We start from the raw sequence: 20764 nt of genomic DNA on the forward strand, positions 1-20764 counted from the left end.
AAGCGGGGAGGAAGAGGTGTCACGGGAGGGAGGGAGGCGCCAGGGCTTCAGGTGCGGCTGCCCTCCCTCCCCTCCACTATATATAGGGGCGTAGGGGGGGGGGGGCGCCGACCCCTTGTAGATCCCATCTAGGGAGGGGGGCGGCAGCCCTAGGGGTGGCTTGGCCTCCAAGCCAAGTGGAGGCGCCCCCACCCCTTAGGGTTTCGAATCCTAGGCGCATGGGAGGCCCAAGGGGGGCGCACCAGCCCACCAGGGGCTGGTTCCCACGGCCCTTCAGCCCATGGGGCCCTCCGGGATAGGTGGCCCCAACCGGTGGACCCCTGGGACCCTTCTAGTGGTCCCGGTACAATACCGATGACCCCGAAACCTTCCCGATGGCTGAAACTGGACTTCCTATATATAAATCTTTACCTCCGGACCATTCCGGAACTCCTCGTGACGTCCGAGATCTCATCCGGGACTCCGAAAAACTTCCGGGTTACCGCATAATATCTCTACAACCCTAGCGTCACCGAACCTTAAGTGTGTAGACCCTACGGGTTCGGGAACCATGCAGACATGACCGAGACAACTCTCCGGCCAATAACCAACAACGGGATCTAGATACCCATGTTGGCTCCCACATGTTCCACGACGATCTCATCGGATGAACCACGATGTCAAGGATTCAATCAATCCCGTATACAATTCCCTTTGTCTACCGGTATAGTACTTGCCCGAGATTCGATCGTCGGTATCCCGATACCTTGTTCAATCTCATTACCAGCAAGTCTCTTTACTCGTTCCGTAACACATCATCCCATGATCAACTCCTTGGTCACATTATGCACATTATAATGATGTCCTACCGAATGGGCCCAGAGATACCTCTCCGTTTACACGGAGTGACAAATCCCAGTCTCGATTCGTGCCAACCCAACAGACACTTTCGGAGATACCCGCAGTGCACCTTTATAGCCACCCTGTTACGTTGTGACGTTTGGTACACCCAAAGCATTCCTACGGTATCCAGGAGTTGCACAATCTCATGGTCTAAGGAAATGATACTTGACATTAGAAAAGCTTTAGCATACGAACTACACGATCTTGTGCTAGGCTTAGGATTGGGTCTTGTCCATCACATAATTCTCCTAATGATGTGATCCCGTTATCAATGACATCCAATGTCCATGGTCAGGAAACTGTAACCATCTATTGATCAACGAGCTAGTCAACTAGAGGCTTACTAGGGACATGGTGTTGTCTATGTATCCACACATGTATCTGAGTTTCCTATCAATACAATTCTAGCATGGATAATAACCGATTATCATGAACAAGGAAATATAATAATAACTAATTTATTATTGCCTCTAGGGCATATTTCCAACAGTCTCCCACTTGCACTAGAGTCAATAATCTAGTTCACATCGCTATGTGATTAACACTCAAGGTCACATCCCCATGTGACTAACACCCAAGAGTTTACTAGAGTCAATAATCTAGTTCACATTACCATGTGATTAACACTCAATGAGTTCTGGGTTTGATCATGTTATGCTTGTGAGAGATGTTATAGTCAACAGGTCTGAACCTTTCAGATCCGTGTGTGCTTTACAAATCTCTATGTCATCTTGTAGATGCAGCTACCACGCTCTATTTGGAGCTATTCCAAATAACTGTTCTACTATACGAATCCGGTTTACTACTCAGAATCATCTAGATTAGTGTCAAAGATTGCATCGGCGTAACCCTTTACGACGAACTCTTTTATCACCTCCATAATCGAGAAAATTCCTTAGTCCACTAGTTACTAAGGATAACCTTGACCGTTGTCCTGTGATCCATTCCTAGATCACACTTGTACCCCTTGAGGTGCCGTACACAACATAGCATACTTTAGAGCCTACGTCTAAAGCATAGGGGACGACCTTCGTCCTTTCTCTCTATTCTGCCGTGGTCATGTCTTGAGTCTTACTCAATACTCATACCTTATAACACAACCAAGAACTCCTTTTTTGCCGATCTATTTTTTTGAACTCCTTCAAAATCTTGTCATGGTATGTTCTCGTTTGAAAGTACTATTAAGCGATTTGATCTATCCTTATAGATCTTGATGCTCAATGTTCAAGTAGCTTAATCCAGGTTTTCCATCAAAAAACACTTTTCAAATAACCCTGTATGCTTTCTAGAAATTCTACATCATTTTGATCAACAATATGTTAACAACATATACTCATCAAAAATTCTATAATGCTCCCACTCACTCCTTTGGAAATACAAGTTTCTCATAAACTTTGTATAAACTCAAAATCTTTGATCATCTCATCAAAGCGTACATTCCAACTCCGAGATGCTTACTCCAGTCCTTAGAAGGATTGCTGGAGCTTTGCATACTTGTCAGCATCTTTCAGGATTGACAAAACCTTCTGGTTGTATCACATACAACCTTTCCTCAAGAAAAATGTCGAGGAAACAATGTTTTGACATCCTATCTGCAAGATTTCATAAATAATGCAGTAACTGCTAACATAATTCCAACAGACTCTTAGCATCACTACGAGTGAGAAAGTCTCATCGTAGTCAACTCCTTGAACTTGTCGAGAAACATCTTAACGACAAGTCGAGCTTTCTTAATGGTGACACTTACCATCATTGTCTATCTTCCTTTTAAAATCCATCTGCACCTAACAGCCTTACGACCATCAAGTAGTTCTTTCAAAGTCTATACTTTGTTTTATACATGGATCCTCTCTCGGATTTTATGGCCTCGAGCCATTCGTCGGAATCCGGGCCCACCATCGCTTCTCCATAGCTCGTAGGTTCATTGTTGTCTAGCAACATGACTTCCAAGAAAGGATTACGTACCACTCTGAAGTAGTACACATCCTTGTCGACCTATGAGGTTTGGTAGTGACTTGATCCGAAGTTTCATGATCACTATCATAAGCTTCCACTTCAATTGGTGTAGGTGCCACAGGAACAACTTCCTATGCCTTGCTACACACTAGTTGAAGTGTGTAGCGACCAGACCTCAAACAGTCTGATCTCTGTGCTCCGGTGTCATCCCTGGATCAGTAATGCTGACACCACACAGTACTCGGAGGATTTATAGCAGAGTAGCAATCACACACTTATTACATCGAGTGTCTCAGAAGAGAACTTATTACAATAAATATGGATTAAGGCCATCTAATAACGATAACAGCGGAAGGCTTGGAAGATAAGTGAGTCCATCAACTCCAACGGCATCACTGAGTATAGAACCACGACCTAAAAACTCCTTAATCGTCGTCTGAAAAGTCTGCAACATTAACGTTGCAGCTCGAAAACGGGTCAGCACATGGAATATGCTGGCAAGGTAACACATAGAGAGTAATGGAATGAAACAGCTATACTATATGCATATTTGGCTGGTGGAAAGCTCTATGGTTACAGTTTTTGCATAAAGCCAATTTTTCCCTACTTCAAAGGAATAATTTTATTTAACTATCATGGTAGTTGTTAAACATTGAGAATGGTTGACAGCATTCTCAATCCCAATTAAGCATCATCATTAAACATAACCCAACAAAATTAATTTAGAGTAACATGTTGAGATTCACATGATAATCCAGGTACTAGATACTCAAGATGTCCATAACCGGGGACACGGCTAATCATGATTAGTTTGTTACACTTTGCAGAGGTTTGCACACGTTTCCCCACAAGACTCGATCGCCTCCGTTTAGTTTCTCGCACTACAGGGTGTTTGAGAAGACGGATGACCGATACATAGTCTTTCAGAAGCACTAGCACCTTACAATCGGGTAGACCGTACCACCTACATCCCCTACATCTGCTAGTCTACCACTGTAAGAGTTCGCACAACTTAGTCAACTATGCTAGAGCCCATAATAGCTTGTGGCTGCACACGTAAGTTTCTAGTATGAATAGTCTTATGATCCCTTTGAGCCTGGGTGGCGGTCCAAAAGAAAACAGGCAAGTCCTGGAATACCCAGGTGCCTCAATCCACCCAAATGTGTGTTTAAGTTGCCACCTTAGATAAACCACTAATTAACAATCTCACATCTGTCAATGGATTTCACTCACCCAATCCACGTCTACTAGCATAGCATGGCATGTTAAGCAAACGTAGAAGTAACTCCCAAAGGTTTGAAAATAAACTGGTAATAGGTACTACCTCATCTACTTCCCATCCCACGATTTAATTAGATCCTAATCATGCAATGTGTGAGGATTGATCTAATGTAATAAAACTGGGAAGTAGAGAAGGTATGATCAAATTGTTACTTGCCTTGCTGATGATCCGGGAAAACTAGCGATTCGAAGTAACAGGCGGCGCACTCCGGATACTCTATCGCAAACAAACAAACAAACAAGCATACAATAAGTACTCATATAATGCACAGGTAAAACTCAAATAATAGATCTAACCAGAAGGTTCAACTTAAGAACTCCGGTTGGCAAAAGAATCAAATCGAACGAAGCAACAAAAGACAAACGGCGAATGAAAACAACTTCGTTCTAGTAATCTGGATCTAGGGCAAATTTTACAGTAGCAAAATCTTGTTTAGGTTGGTTAAACGGATAGAGGGTTTCGAGACGAAACCCTAGGCACTTGAATCGCCTGATTCCGATAAACGAGCGAAAAGATAAACTAAAACGAAAATTGGATCAGGAATCGCGATCAGAAAAATCGCGGATTTAATCCGAGAAAAAGAAAAACAAAGAACAGATTAACGAACGAACGTTTGTTATCTGAAACTAAACGATGAACGCGTTCGTTAAAACGAACGAATCGGTGAACGTTCACTAATTAAATAAACCAGAGAAATAAACCGATCTAGGGTTTCGAAAAAAATAAACCGAGGCGGTTTTTTTTAAACCGAACGGCGAACGGCGGCGGCTATACCTCCGGCGAGGCACTCCGGCGGGTGGGGCGGGGCTCCGGCGGCGGCGGTGGCTATGCGGGGCGGCGCAGCAGCGGCAGCGGCGGCGGCGGCAGCGCAGGCGGCGGGGCGGCTGCGGCTTGGCGGGCGGCGGGGCGGGGTGAGGTGAGGGGCGGCGGGGCGGCTCGGTATTTAAGAGAGGGGGGGGGGGGCTGCCTTGGGGGAGGGGGCACGGCGGCGGCCCCGAGCCAGACTCGGGCGGCGGCGCGGCTCTGGTCTCCTGGAGGGAGACGCAGGCGGCGGGGTGGGCCGTCGGCTGGGCCTTGGCCCAGTCGGCGCGCGGCGCGTTTTTTTTAAATATTCCGCTTGGAAGAAAAGAAAAAAAGAAATACTAAACGGACTCCAAAAATTCCGAAATAAATTTTCACGGGCTTCTAAAATCGAGCCTCACAAGGTGAACATTTATTTGGGACCTAAATGCAAATGTAAAAACGCATTTTTTTTCCTAATTTCAAATAAAACACCAAAAAACTCCGAAATAAAATCTTATTTGATTTTATTATTAAATCCTCAATATTTATTTATTTTGGGAAAGTCATTTTATTCCCTCTCTCATATTTCTGTATTATAAATAATTGATGATAAAATAAATAAAATCAAATGATCCTATTCTCAAAATTTGAGAGAACTCAAATATGAAAATATCGAAATCCCCAACTCTCTCCGTGGGTCATTGAGTTGCGTAGAATTTCTAGGATCAACCAAAATGCAAAAGAAATATGATATGCATTGATGATCTAATGTATAACATTCCAAATTGAAAATTTGGGATGTTACAAAGTGACGGTTCAATAACCTCATCAAGTCTCCACCATCCTCCCACTCAATTCTTTTGAGAGAAACTTTTCCTCGAGAAAGGACCCGTTTCTAGAAACAATCACTTTTGCTTCCGGATTTGAAATAGGAGGTATACCCAACTATTTTTCGGTATTCTATGAAGATGCATTTATCCGCTTTGGGTTCGAGCTCATGAGCCTGAAACTTTTTCACATAAGCATTGCAGCCCTAAACTTTTAAGAAACGACAGCTTAGGTTTCTCTAAACCATAGTTCATACGGTGTCGTCTCAAAGGAATTGTGTGGTGCCCTATTTAAAGTGAATGCGGTTGTCTCTAATGCCTAACCCATAAACGATAGTGGTAATTAGATAAGAGACATCATGGTATGCACCATATCCAATAGGGTGCAGTTATGATGTTCGGACACACCATCACACTATGGTGGTCCAGGCGGTATTAGTTGCGAAACAATTTCCACAATGTCTTAATTGTGTGCCAAACTCGTAACTCAGATATTCATCTCTATGATCATATCATAGACATTCTATCATCTTGTCACGACGATCTTCAACTTCACTCTGAAATTACTTAAACCTTTCAATAATTCAGACTTGTGTTTCATCAAGTAAATATACTCAGTATCTACTCAAATCATCTATGAAGTAAGAACATAACGATATCCACTGCGTGCCTCAGCACTTATTGGACTGCACACATCAAAATGTATTACTTCCAACAAGTTGCTTTCTTGTTCCATCTTACTGAAAACGAGGCCTTTCAGTCATCTTGCCCTTGTGGTATGATTTGCATGTCTCAAGTGATTTCAAAATCAAGTGAGTCCAAACGATCCATCTGCATGGAGTTTCTTCATGCATATCTACCAATAGACATGGTTCGCATGTCTCAATCTTTTCAAAACGAGTGAGTCCAAAGATCCATCAACATGGAGCTTCTTCATGCGTTTGATACCAATATGACTCAAATGGCAGTGCCACAAGTATGTGGTACTATCATTACTATCTTATATATTTTGGCATGAACATGTGTATCACTACGATCGAGATTCAATGAACCATTCATTTTAGGTGCAAGACCATTGAAGGTATTATTCAAATAAACAGAGTAACCATTATTCTCCTTAAATGAATAACCATATTGCGATAAACATGATCCAATCATGTCTATGCTCAATGCAAACACCAAATAACAATTATTTAGGTTTAACACCAATCTCGATGGTAGAGGGAGCATGCGATGATTGATCACATCAACCTTGGAAACACTTCCAACACATATCGTCATCTCACCTTCAGCTAGTCTCCGTTTATTCTGTAGCCTTTTATTTCGAGTTACTAACACTTAGCAACTGAACCGGTATTTTAATACCCTGGTGCTACTAGGAGTACTAGTAAAGTACACATTAATATAACGTATTTCCAAAATACTTCTGTCGACCTTGCCAGCCTTCTCATCTACCAAGCATCTAGGGTAGTTCTGCTTCAGTGACCGTTCCCCTCATTACAGAAGCACTTAGTCTCGGGTTTGGTTCAACCTTGGGTTTCTTCACTAGAGCAGCAACTGATTTGCTGTCTCATGAAGTATCCCTTCTTTCCATTGCCCTTCTTGAAACTAGTGGTTTAACCATCAACAATTGATGCTCCTACTTGATTTCTACTTTCGCGGTGTCAAACATCACGAGTTGCTCAAGGATCATCATGTCTATCCCTGATATGTTATAGTTCATCACAAAGCTCCAATAGCTTGGTGGCAGTGACTATGGAGAATCATCACTATCTCATCTGGAAGATTAACTCCCACTCGATTCAAGCGATTGCAGTACTCAGACAATCTGAGCACATGCTTAACGATTGAGCTTTTCTCCCTTAGTTTGCAGGCTTAAGAAACTTGTCAGAGGTCTCATACCTCTTGACGTGGGCACTAGTCTGAAATCCCAATTTCAGTCTTTGGGACATCTCATATGTTCTGCGACGTTTCAAAAATGTCTTTGGTGCCACAATTCTAAACCGTTAGCATTATGCATTGAACTATCATGTAGTCATCAAAACGTGTATGTCAGATGTTTCCCAACATCTACAGACGACGCTCGAGGTTCAACACACTGAGCGGTGCATTAAGGACATAATCCTTTTGTGCAGCAATGAGGACAATCCTCAGTTTACGGACCCAGTCCGCATAATTGCTACTGTCAACTCTCAACTAAATTTTCTCTAGGAACATATCTAAAACAGTAGAACCAAAGCGTGAGCTACGACATAATTTGCAAAGACCTATTGACTATGTTCATAATAATTAAGTTCATCTAATCAAATTATTTAATGAACTCCCACTTAGATAGACATCCCTCTAGTCATCTAAGTGATACATGATCCGAGTCAACTAGGCTGTGTCCGATCATCACGTGAGACGGACTAGTCATCATCGGTGAACATCTTCATGTTGATCGTATCTTCTATAGGACTCATGTTCGACCTTTCAGTCTTCCGTGTTCCGAGGCCATGTCTGTACATGCTAGGCTCGTCAAGTCAACCTAAGTGTATTGCGTGTGTAAATCTGGCTTACACCCGTTGTATGCGAACGTTAGAACCTATCACACCCGATCATCACGTGGTGCTTCGGAACACCTTAGCAACAGTGCATAGTTAGGGGGAACACTTTCTTGAAATTATGGTGAGGGATCATCTTATTTATTCTACCGTCGTTCAAAGCAAATAAGATGTAAACCATGATAAACATCACATGCAATCAAATAGTGACATGATATGGCCAATATCATTTTGCTCCTTTTGATCTCCATCTTCGGGGTGCCATGATCATCGTCGTCACCGGCATGACACCATGATCTCCATCATCGTGTCTTCATGGAGTTGTGTCGTCAACTATTACTCCTACTACTATGGCTAACGGTTAGCGATAAAGTAAAGTAATTACATGACGTATAAGTTGACACGCAGGTCATAAATAAATTAAGACAACTCCTATGGCTCCTGCCGGTTGTCATACTCATCGACATGCAAGTCGTGATTCCTATTACAAGAACATGATCAATCTCATACATCACATATATCATTCATCACATCCTTTTGGCCATATCACATCACACGACATATGCTGCAAAAACAAGTTAGACGTCCTCTAATTGTTGTTGCAAGTTTTTACATGGCTGCTTGTAACACCCCGGATATGACTTTCCCAATATGTATTCCAACTCTTGCCGTTTCCGGCGTTAAGTTATTTTGTTTTTCTCGGGTTCGGGTTTTTGTCTCCGTGTGTTGTTCTCGTTGTCTTGCATCTCATATCATGTCATAATGTGCATTGCATTTGCATACGTGATCATCTCATGCATTCGAGCATTTTCCCCGTTGTCCGTTTTGCATTCCGGCACTTCGTTCTCCTCCGGTGGTCATTTCTACCTTTCTTTCGTGTGTGGGGATTAAACATTTCTGGATTGGACCGAGACTTGCCAAGCGGCCTTGGTTTACTACCGGTAGACCGCCTGTCAAGTTTCGTATCATTTGGACTTCGTTTGATACTCCAATGGTTAACCGAGGGACCGAAAAGGCCTCGTGTGTGTTGCAGCCCAACACCCTTCCAATTTGGCCCAAAACCCACCAAAACCCTCTCCATCATCTAGAGCATTCGATCACGATCGCGTGGCTGAAAACCGCACCTCATTTGGACACTCCTAGCTCCCTCTAGGCCTATAAATAGGTCCTCCTCCGAAAATCCGGATCTCTTCCCCGTCCAAACCCTAAAAATCGCCCCGCCGCCACCGGACACGTCCGGCCGCCGCCGGACGAAGTCGCCGCCGCCGCCCGCGCCAATCAGGAGGCGCCACGTGGCCGGCCGCCTCCTCCCACCGCCGCCCATCTCCTACCTCCCGCCGCCGCCTTGCTCAGCTCCGGCGAGCGCGAGCCGCCGCACCACCGCTCCGGCGCGCTGCCCGCCCGCGCGCCTCGCCGCCCGGCCGCCGTGCGCCGCCCACCGTCGCCCGCCGCCTCCTCGATGTCCGGCCCCGCCGACCTCCTCCTCCCCTCGTCGCCGGCCTCCTCCACGCCAAATCCGGCCGCCGTCGACTACAACTCCGGCCGGAGAGCTTCGGGAAGCGCGCCGCTACAGTGCCGGTCGATCTGAGATCTAGATCCAGTTTTCCTCGCGGTTGACTTTTTGCCCGAAACCCTAGTTCATATGCTCCTGTTCATCGCATCGTAACTCCTCATCCGTAACTCCGTTTTTGGCATATAGCATATCAAAATGTTCGTCTCAGAGAGTACATCATTTCATTCCATTGCATCATTTTCATTTGAGTTTATCTTGATGCCCGAAATGCTGTTAGAAGAGTGCTACTTGAGATAATTGTCAGATCTGCTGCTCCATTTAGATATTTGTCATTTTTGCCATGTTTATTGTGTGCATGATATGCCCATGAGCTCTACATATGTTTTGTTAAGGGTTTTGCCATCTTTCCAGAGGTGCAGCCCATGTATTTTTGTGATATGTGTGGTGACTAGCACAAGCTTGCAAAGTGAGGCACTTGGTAATGCTGATTTCAGGGACTTAGCAGTTCCACTAAGTCCTTGATCTATTTTTCTCATGATGCCATATGTTCATGTTGTTTCCTAGTGATCCGTGCCTCTTTTGAGGATGATCAGTAAGTATGTTTTGTTAATCTTGTAGTGCTCTATCCATCCATGTCTTTGTTTGCAATTTATGTAGCACCCTAGCTTGAGTCAATCGAGCTCTACTTTTGTCATTTCGTGAATCTGGGCAGATCATCTACTTGTTAGTGATTTTGCCGATGATGTTGTAGTTGATTCGTGCATGCTATGCTATTGTTCTTGCCATGTCTAGCTTGCATTTTGTGTATTCTTGATGGGTGTATACTTAGGTTTCCATGACTTGCTCTGTAGTGAGTGCATCGAGCTCGTAAACATGCCTACTTGATATCTGTTTTCAGCATGTTCCAGTTTTCACTAAGTCTGAGAACTGATTATGTTTTTGCCATGTTCACATGCTTGCAAATGTATTTTCTGATCCATTTTGGCCCAAGGTCACTAAGGGACTTTGTTAAGCTCTTTGAGTAGCTCCATGCCATGCTTTACTTTGCCATTTTCAGGTCCTGTAGCATGTAGTTTTGTTGCTCCAAAGAGTGCTATCTGATCTGAAATTCCAGACAAGTGTTAATTTCACCAAGTCTGAGATCTGTTTGTCATATGCATTTTTGCCATGCTTGTTTGAACCTGTTAATGGATGATTTGGCCGTAGCTCAGTGCTAGACTTTTGTTAAGCATCTTGAATGGATTCCTGCCATGTATTTTGATGCCATGTTTGGGTGCTGTAGCATGTTCATATTGTTGCATTTAGATGGCTACTTGCTGTAAATCGCAGAACGTGGTCATATTTGAATTGCTTGCCATTTTCAAACCATAACTCCGATTCCGGCGTTCTTTATATCGTTTTCAAGCGATTTCATCTCATCTTTCCAGTGGCACACTTGGATTTCCAAGTTGAGGCCAGGTTCATGCATCCCTTGTCAAATCTTGCATATGCATCCCGCATCGCATCCCGCATAGCATACCATCCTTGCATCATATTGTTTGAGTTTTGCACGTGGTTGATTGTGTCCTTGTTGCTTGTTTGTCTTGTTTGGGTAGAGAAGGGAGACGAGTTCGCTAACGAGGAGCCCGTTGAGTTTGCTTTCGAGGATCCAGTCAACTCTGACAACTTTGCAGGCAAGATGATCATACCCTCGAAATCACTACTATTTTTGCTATGCTAGATGCTCGCTCTTTTGCTATGCCAATGCTACGATGCCTACCACTTTCTTTCAAGCCTCCCAAATTGCCATGTCAAACCTCTAACCCACCATGTCCTAGCAAACCGTTGATTGGCTATGCTACCGCTTTGCTCAGCCCCTCTTATAACGTTGCTAGTTGCAGGTGAAGATTGGAGACCGTTCCTTGTTGGAACATTTATTTACTTGTTGGGATATCATTATATTGCCATGTTATCTTAATGCATCTATATACTTGGTAAAGGGTGGAAGGCTCGGCCTCTCGCCATAGTGTTTTGTTCCACTCTTGCCGCCCTAGTTTCCGTCATATCGGTGTTATGTTCTCGGATTTTGCGTTCCTTACGCGGTTGGGTTATAATGGGAACCCCTTGATAGTTCACCTTGATTAAAGCTTTTCCAGCAATGCCCAACCTTGGTTTTGCCATTTGCCACCTAGCCTCTTTTTCCCTTGGGTTTCCGGAGCCCGAGGGTCATCTTATTTAAACCCCCCGGGCCAGTGCTCCTCTGAGTGTTGGTCCGACCGAGTAGACTGCGGGGCCACCTCGGGGCAACTTGAGGGTTGGTTTTACTCGTAGGATGTCTCATCTGAGTGTGCCCTGAGAACGAGATACGTGCAGCTCCTATTGGGATTTGTCGGCACATTCGGGCGGTGTTGCTGGTCTTGTTTTAACCTGTCAAAGTGTCTTGAAGAACCGAGATACCGAGTCTGATCAGAACGTCTCGGGAGGAGGTCTATTCCTTCGTTGACTGTGAGAGCTTGTCATGGGCTAAGTTGGGACTCCCCTGCAGGGATTTGAACTTTCGAAAGCCGTGCCCGCGGTTATGGGCAGATGGGAATTTGTTAATGTCCGGTTGTAGATTACTTGAACCTTAACTTAATTAAAATGAATCAACAGTGTGAGTTACCGTGATGGCCTCTTCTCGGTGGAGTCCAGGAAGTGGACACGGTGTTGGAGTAATGTTTGCGCAGGTTGCTCTCTAGTTATTCGATCGCGCTTTGCCTCCTCTTCCCGCTCTCTTTTGCGAACAGGATAGCCACCATACATGCTAGTCGCTTGCTGCAGCTCCACATATTTTACCTTGCCTTACCTATAAGCTTAAATAGTCTTGATTGCGAGGGTGCGAGATTGCTGAGTCCCTGTGGCTCACATATTACTATTACACCAGATGCAGGGCCTGATGATTCCGCTCCAGGTGACGCGCTCGAGCTCAAGTGGGAGTTTGACGAGGACTCTCAACGATACTATGTTTCCTTTCCTGATGATCAGTAGTAGTGCCCAGTTGGGGGTGATCGGGACCGTGTCGCATGTTGGGTTATCTTTTATTTTGGCGCCATAGTCGGGCCATGAGTGTTTGAATGATGTAATGTTATTTATGTACCCTGATTGATGTGGCGAGTGTAAGCCAACTATGTTATCTCCCTCTTTATTATCTATATATTACATGGGATGTTGTGAAGATTGCCTAACTTGCGACATATGCCGTCAATGCGATTATGCCTCTAAGTCGTGCCTCGACACGTGGGAGATATTGTCACATCGAGGGTGTTAGAAGTTGCTAATCAGAGCCTTCCCCGACCTTAGGTGCCCCATTGCTTGATCATTTTTAGCGGACGAGTTGTGTATAGAAAAAATGTTTTGAGTCATTTAGGAATTATATATCGGAGAGTTTAGGAATTCTTTTTACTTCCCAGTCTCCTCATCGCTCTGGTAAGGCATCCTGACGTAGAGTTTTTACTCTTCTCTTCTCAAATTTCACTAAATTTTTTTTAGGATCACGCGGGTATCTTGGAATCGTTCCGATGGTTTTATGACGAGAACATTGTCTTGGTGCCTCCTGTCAGGGGTTTTGTGGAAGTGTCCCGGGGAGTTGAGCTCTGAGGTGTTGTCGTCATAATTTTATCGTTGCAGTTCTGGAATACCTGAGTTTAGTACGCCGACATCGAAAATCTCTTTTATGCAGTTCGTTGGTGAGATAACCTCGACGCCACCCAGTACTGGGGCGGGAGTTCGGGAGTATCGCCATAACTTGTATAACGGATGCTTTTCGAAGGTTGAGGTAGATGGTTTACGAAGTTTCTCTCGGTTATGTGTTGAAGGATGGATACAGCTGGATGTAGGATTTTCTAGATTTGGGTGAGATATTATGCTTCCCCTGTATCCCCAACACCTGATTGCATAACCGGAAAGGTTCGGGAGTTTCATAGGTGGGAATTCTCGTAGCTCTAGTTCTTCTTCCACGGATATTTGGTTTGAGATTGGGATTTCTTACCGAGTATTCGTTCTTGATCCGTACCTTGTTGATTTATTTCTCTACCTAAATTCTAAGTGGCTTCTCAATTTATGGATATGTGACCATTTCAAGAGGAATGCATTCGTTCATTTTGTTCGGATGTGAAGACTATATGTTGCAATTTTCATTCCGTTGGATTCAGCTTCATTTTATCTGTCAATGTGCTAACGGTGGTCAACCTCTTCAGGATGGCTCCCGCTAAGAGCACCAATCATAATCAAAATCAAGATCCGCCACCACCTCCACCTCCTCCGGAGGCATGGCAAGCTGTGATGGCCGCAACCAATGCAAACACACAGTTGATCATGCAAATTCTCCAAGAGCGCAATCAAGGCAACCAAGGGAACCAAGGCAACAATCAGAATCACTTTGCTACACTCAACCAGTTCCTTGCTAACGGGCCAAAGACTTTCAGCAATTGTGTTGAGGCTACTGATGCTGACGATTGGCTCGTGGATCTGTGCAAGCATTTCGAGTGCAGTAACGTCAGGCCTGAGGACTTCGTCAAGTTCGCTTCCTTCCAACTCAAAGATCAAGCTGCAGAATGGTTCCGGCAGTACAAGGATTCCAGAGGTGGACGTGTGATCACCTGGGATGAATTCCGTCAAGATTTCAGAGCTCACCATATCCCTCAGAGCATGGTGGAAAGCAAGCGTGAGGAATTCCGCAACCTGAAGCAAGGCTCTTTGTCTGTCTATGACTACAACAAGTTGTTCCAGAAGCTCGCCCGCTTTGCCAAGCAGGACGTACCTGATGAGAAGAGCATGATATACCAGTTCAGAGGTGGTCTCAGAGAAGAAATCCAGCTAGCTCTTGTTCTCTTTGAGCCCTTGAGGTACGATGAGTTCTACAACATGGCATTGAAGCAAGAGGCCGCTCAACTGAGGTGTGATGCTTCCAAGAAGCGAGTCAGAGATGCTACTCCTTCTTCCTCTACTCAAGTGGCCAAGCAGCAGAAGTATTGGCTTCCTCCTCCTCCGTCCCGTCAGCCGTATCAGCAGAAGAGCAAAGGTGGCAGTGGATCTTCCCACCCACCCAACCCTGGCTTTCAGAACAAGACTTCGTCTCAAGCTCCAAGATCGAGTGCTCCGTATCACCGTCCGCTTTCAGAGGTCACGTGCAACAAGTGCTAACAAAAGGGTCACTATGCCAACAAATGCTTCAATCAGAGGCGCCTTCCTCCTCCTCCTCCTGTGAGATCGGCAAGTACAGCTGTGGTCAAGCATAATCCCAAGCACGCCAAGGTCAACTTGATGAATGCAGCTCAGGCAGAGGACTCGTCAAATGTCATCATGGGTAACCTTCCTGTTAACGATGTTCCTGCAAAAGTACTTTTTGATACTGGTGCATCGCATTCTTTCTTGTCATGCCCTTTTGCATCGAAGCACAATGTTGATACTGAGATCATGCCCAAAGTCATGCAAGTTGTTTCTCCCGGCAAGCTTTTGACTTCTAGTTTGGTTGCTCCCGATATCTCTATCACGTTGGGCGACTACAAGTTTCTTTCTTCTCCGGTGGTTCTTGGTAACTCTGATATTGATCTTATTCTCGGGATGGATTGGCTTTCTAAGCACAAGGCGCATCTTGATTGTGCAGCCAGGCAGATTCAATTGACTCATTCGTCTGAGGATGTAATTGTCTTTGCCGCTCGTGACGATACCATCCGTCTGTTTTCTCTCAATGAGAAGGGTGAACTCGATGCCATCTCTCAAATTCTAGTCGTTTGCGAATATCAAGACGTATTTCCCGAAGAGCTTCCAGGAATGCCTCCGCACCGGCCAGTTGAATTCGTCATTGATCTTGAGCCTGGCACGGAACCTGTGTGCAAGCATCCTTACAAGCTCGGACCTGAAGAGTTGAAGGAGCTGAAGAAGCAACTCGGTATTCAAGAGAGAATGGGTCTCATCCGGCCTAGTTCTTCTCCGTGGGGTTGTGGTGTTCTTTTTGTGAAGAAGAAGGATGGAACAGACCGACTTTGTGTTGATTACCGTCCATTGAACAAGAAGACCATCAAGAACAAATACCCACTTCCCAACATCAATGAGCTGTTCGAACAACTCAAAGGTGCCCAAGTATTCTCCAAGATTGATCTCCGTATGGGTTATCATCAGATTCGAATCCGTGAGCAAGATATTCCCAAGACGGCTTTCAGGACAAGCTATGGTTCATATGAATACACTGTCATGTATTTTGGCCTCGTCAACGCTCCTCCGATGTTCTCTCGCATGATGAACTTCATCTTCAACACCTACACCAATGACTTCATTTTGGTCTATCTCGACGACATTCTGGTTTTCTCGAAGAACAAGGAAGATCATGCCAAGAACTTGCATTTGGTACTCGATAAGCTGAGGGAACACCAGTTCTACGCCAAGTTCTCCAAGTGCGAATTTTGGCTCGATGAGGTTCTTTATCTTGGTCATATCATCTCTGCCAAGGGCATTGCAGTGAATCCTGAGAAGGTGTCTGCAATTGTGAATTGGGAACCTCCTCAGAACGTGAAGCAACTCCGTAGCTTCCTCGGTCTCGCAAGCTACTGTCGAAGATTCGTTGAAAACTTTTCTAAGATCACAAAGCCTCTCTCAAATCTTCTCCAGAAGCACGTCAAGTACGTTTGGTCTCCGGAGTGTGACATTGCTTTCAACACTTTGAAAGAGAAATTGGTCACTGCTCCAGTTCTGACTCCGCCTGATGAATCCAAGCCGTACGAGGTCTTTTGTGATGCCTCTCTCCAAGGTCTTGGCGCAGTGTTGATGCAAGAGAAGAAAGTTGTTGCTTATACCTCTCGCCAGTTGAAGCCCAATGAGAAGAACTACCCCACTCATGATCTCGAGTTGGCGGCAGTTGTGCATGCTCTTTTGACTTGGAGACATCTCTTATTGGGAAGAAAAGTGGACATCTTCACTGACCACAAGAGTCTCAAGTACATCTTCACTCAGCCTAATCTCAACCTCAGGCAAACTCGATGGGTCGAAATGATTCAAGAGTATAATCCGAGTATCAAGTATACTCCAGGCAAGGCCAATGTGATTGCTGACGCATTGAGCAGGAAAGCTTATTGCAACAGTCTGATTCTCAAGCCTTATCAACCCGAGCTTTGTGGAGCTTTCCGCAAACTTAATCTGCAAGTTGTTCCTCAAGGTTTCCTCGCCAACCTTCAAGTCTCTCCTACCTTGGAAGACCAGATTCGCCAAGCCCAGCTTCTTGATGCTATGGTGAAAAAGGTGAAGATTGGGATTGCCAAGAGTCAACCCAAGTACAAGTGCTACCGCCTAGATGACATGGACACTCTCTTCTTCGAGGATCGTATTATTGTTCCCAAAGGTGAACTTCGTAAAGTGATCATGAACGAGGCTCACAATTCTCTCCTCTCCATCCACCTTGGGAGTACGAAGATGTATCAGGACCTCAAGCAGGCTTATTGGTGGACTCGAATGAAGCGCGAGATCGCTCAGTTCGTGAATGAGTGTGATGTCTGCAGAAGAGTGAAGGCAGAACACCAAAGGCCAGCTGGTCTCCTCCAATCTCTTGCCATTCCAGAATGGAAGTTTGACCACATTGAAATGGACTTCGTGACTGGGTTTCCAAAGTCCAAGCATGGCAATGATGCTATATTCGTTGTCATCGACAAACTCACTAAAGTGGCTCACTTTCTGCCTATCAAAGAGTCAATCACTGTAGCTCAATTGGCGGAACTCTATACCTCTCGAATTGTCTCTCTGCATGGTATCCCAGAAGTGATCTCTCCAGACCATGGCAGCATCTTTATCTCCAAGTTTTGGGATTCTTTTCAGAAGGCCATGGGCACCAACATCCGCTTCAGCACAGCTTTCCATCCTCAAACTAGCGGTCAAGTCGAGCGTGTCAACCAAATTCTTGAAGATATGCTCAGGGCTTGTGTGATCTCCTTCGGCATGAAGTGGGAGGATTGTCTTCCATATGCTGAATTCTCCTATAACAACAGTTTTCAAGCAAGTTCGGGCAAGGCCCCATTTGAAATTCTGTATGGCAGGAAGTGCCGTACCCCTCTCAACTGGTCTGAAACCGGTGAACGTCAGCTTCTCGGAAATGACTTAATCACAGAGGCAGAGGAAATGTGCAAAGTCATTCGAGATAACCTCAAAGCAGCCCAATCCCGCCAGAAGAGCTACGATGATAGTAAGCACCATGATTTGGCTTTCGAGATCAGAGATCATGTTTACCTCCGCGTCTCTCCTATTAAAGGTACTCGTCGCTTCGGTATCAAAGGGAAGCTTGCCCCTAGATACGTGGGACCTTTCAAGATTGTCAGCAAGAGAGGCGACCTTGCCTACCAACTCGAGCTTCCTTCAAACTTTGCAAATGTTCATGACGTGTTCCATGTCTCTCAGCTCCGAAAGTGCTTCGAAACTCCTGACCGCACCGTCAACTTCGAGGACATTGAGCTCCAAGAAGATCTCTTATCGTGAGCACCCAGTTGCTATTCTTGAAGAGACTAAACGCAAGACTCACAACAAGTCAATCAAATTCCTCAAAGTCAAGTGGTCACACCATTCCGACTGTGAAGCTACCTGGGAACGCGAGGAACACCTCCGTTCTGAGTACCCGGCGTTCTTTCAGTCCTGGATCTCGGGACGAGATCCTTTCGTAGTGGTGGAGTGTTGTAACACCCCGGATATGACTTTCCCAATATGTATTCCAACTCTTGCCGTTTTCGGCGTTAAGTTATTTTATTTTTCTCGGGTTTGGGTTTTTGTCTCCGTGTGTTGTTCTCGTTGTCATGCATCTCATATCATGTCATCATGTGCATTGCATTTGCACACGTGATCATCTCATGCATTCGAGCATTTTCCCCGTTGTCCGTTTTGCATTCTGGCGCTTCGTTCTCCTCCGGTGGTCATTTCTACCTTTCTTTCGTGTGTGGGGATTAAACATTTCCGGATTGGACCGAGACTTGCCAAGCGGCCTTGGTTTACTACCGGTAGACCGCCTGTCAAGTTTCGTATCATATGGACTTCGTTTGATACTCCAACGGTTAACCGAGGGACCGAAAAGGCCTCGTGTGTGTTGCAGCCCAACACCCTTCCAATTTGGCCCAAAACCCACCAAAACCCTCTCCATCATCTAGAGCGTTCGATCACGATCGCGTGGCCGAAAACCGCACCTCATTTGGACACTCCTAGCTCCCTCTAGGCCTATAAATAGGTCCTCCTCCGAAAATCCGGATCTCTTCCCCGTCCAAACCCTAAAAATCGCCCCGCCGCCACCGGACACGTCCGGCCGCCGCCAGACGAAGTCGTCGCCGCCGCCCGCGCCAATCAGGAGGCGCCACGTGGCCGGTCACCTCCTCCCACCGCCGCCCTTCTCCTACCTCCCGCCGCCGCCTTGCTCAGCTCCGGCGAGCGCGAGCCGCCGCACCACCGCTCCGGCGCGCCGCCCGGCCGCCGTGCGCCGCCCACCGTCGCCCGCCGCCTCCTCGACGTCCGGCCCCGCCGACCTCCTCCTCCCCTCGTCGTCGGCCTCCTCCATGCCAAATCCGGCCGCCGTCGACTACAACTCCGGCCGGCGAGCTTCGGGAAGCGCGCCGCTACAGTGCCGGTCGATCTGAGATCCAGATCCTGTTTTCTTCGCGGTTGACTTTTTGCCCGAAACCCTAGTTCATATGCTCCTATTCATCGCATCGTAACTCCTCATCCGTAACTCCGTTTTTGGCATATAGCATATCAAAATGTTCATCCCAGAGAGTACATCATTTCATTCCATTGCATCATTTTCATTTGAGTTCATCGTGACGCCCGAAATGCTGTTAGAAAAGTGCTACTTGAGATAATTGTCAGATCTGCTGCTCCATTTAGATATTTGTCATTTTTGCCATGTTTATTGTGTGCATGATATGCCCATGAGCTCTACATATGTTTTGTTAAGGGTTTTGCCATCTTTCCAGAGGTGCAACCCATGTATTTTTGTGATGTGTGTGGTGACTAGCACAAGCTTGCAAAGTGAGGCACTTGGTAATGCTGATTTCAGGGACTTAGCAGTTCCACTAAGTCCTTGATCTGTTTTTCTCATGATGCCATATGTTCATGTTGTTTCCTAGTGATCCGTGCCTCTTTTGAGGATGATCAGTAAGGATGTTTTGTTAATCTTGTAGTGCTCTATCCATCCATGTCTTTGTTTGCAATTTATGGAGCACCCTAGCTTGAGTCAATCAAGCTCTACTTTTGTCATTTCGTGAATCTGGGCAGATCGTCTACTTGTTAGCGATTTTGCCGATGATGTTGTAGTTGATCCGTGCATGCTATGCTATTGTTCTTGCCATGTCTAGCTTGCATTTTGTGTATTCTTGATGGGTGTATGCTTAGGTTTCATGACTTGCTCTGTAGTGAGTGCATCGAGCTCGTAAACATGCCTACTTGATATCTGTTTTCAGCATGTTCCAGTTTTCACTAAGTCTGAGAACTGATTATGTTTTTGCCATGTTCACATGCTTGCAAATGTATTTTCTGATCCATTTTGGCTCAAGGTCACTAAGGGACTTTTGTTAAGATCTTTGAGTAGCTCCATGCCATGCTTTACTTTGCCATGTTCAGGTCCTGTAGCATGTAGTTTTGTTGCTCCAAAGAGTGCTATCTGATCTGAAATTCCAGACAAGTGTTAATTTCACCAAGTCTGAGATTTGTTTGTCATATGCATTTTTGGCATGCTTGTTTGAACCTGTTAATGGATGATTTGGCCGTAGCTCAGTGCTAGACTTTTGTTAAGCATCTTGAATGGATTCCTGCCATGTATTTTGATGCCATGTTTGGGTTCTATAGCATGTTCATATTGTTGCATTTAGATGGCTACTTGCTGTAAATCGCAGAACGTGGTCATATTTGAATTGCTTGCCATTTTCAAACCGTAACTCCGATTCCGGCGTTCTTTATATCGTTTTCAAGCGATTTCATCTCATCTTTCCAGTGGCACACCTGG

This window comes from Triticum urartu, chromosome 6 (assembly GCF_003073215.2).
Source record: "Triticum urartu cultivar G1812 chromosome 6, Tu2.1, whole genome shotgun sequence".
Taxonomy (NCBI): domain Eukaryota; kingdom Viridiplantae; phylum Streptophyta; class Magnoliopsida; order Poales; family Poaceae; genus Triticum; species Triticum urartu.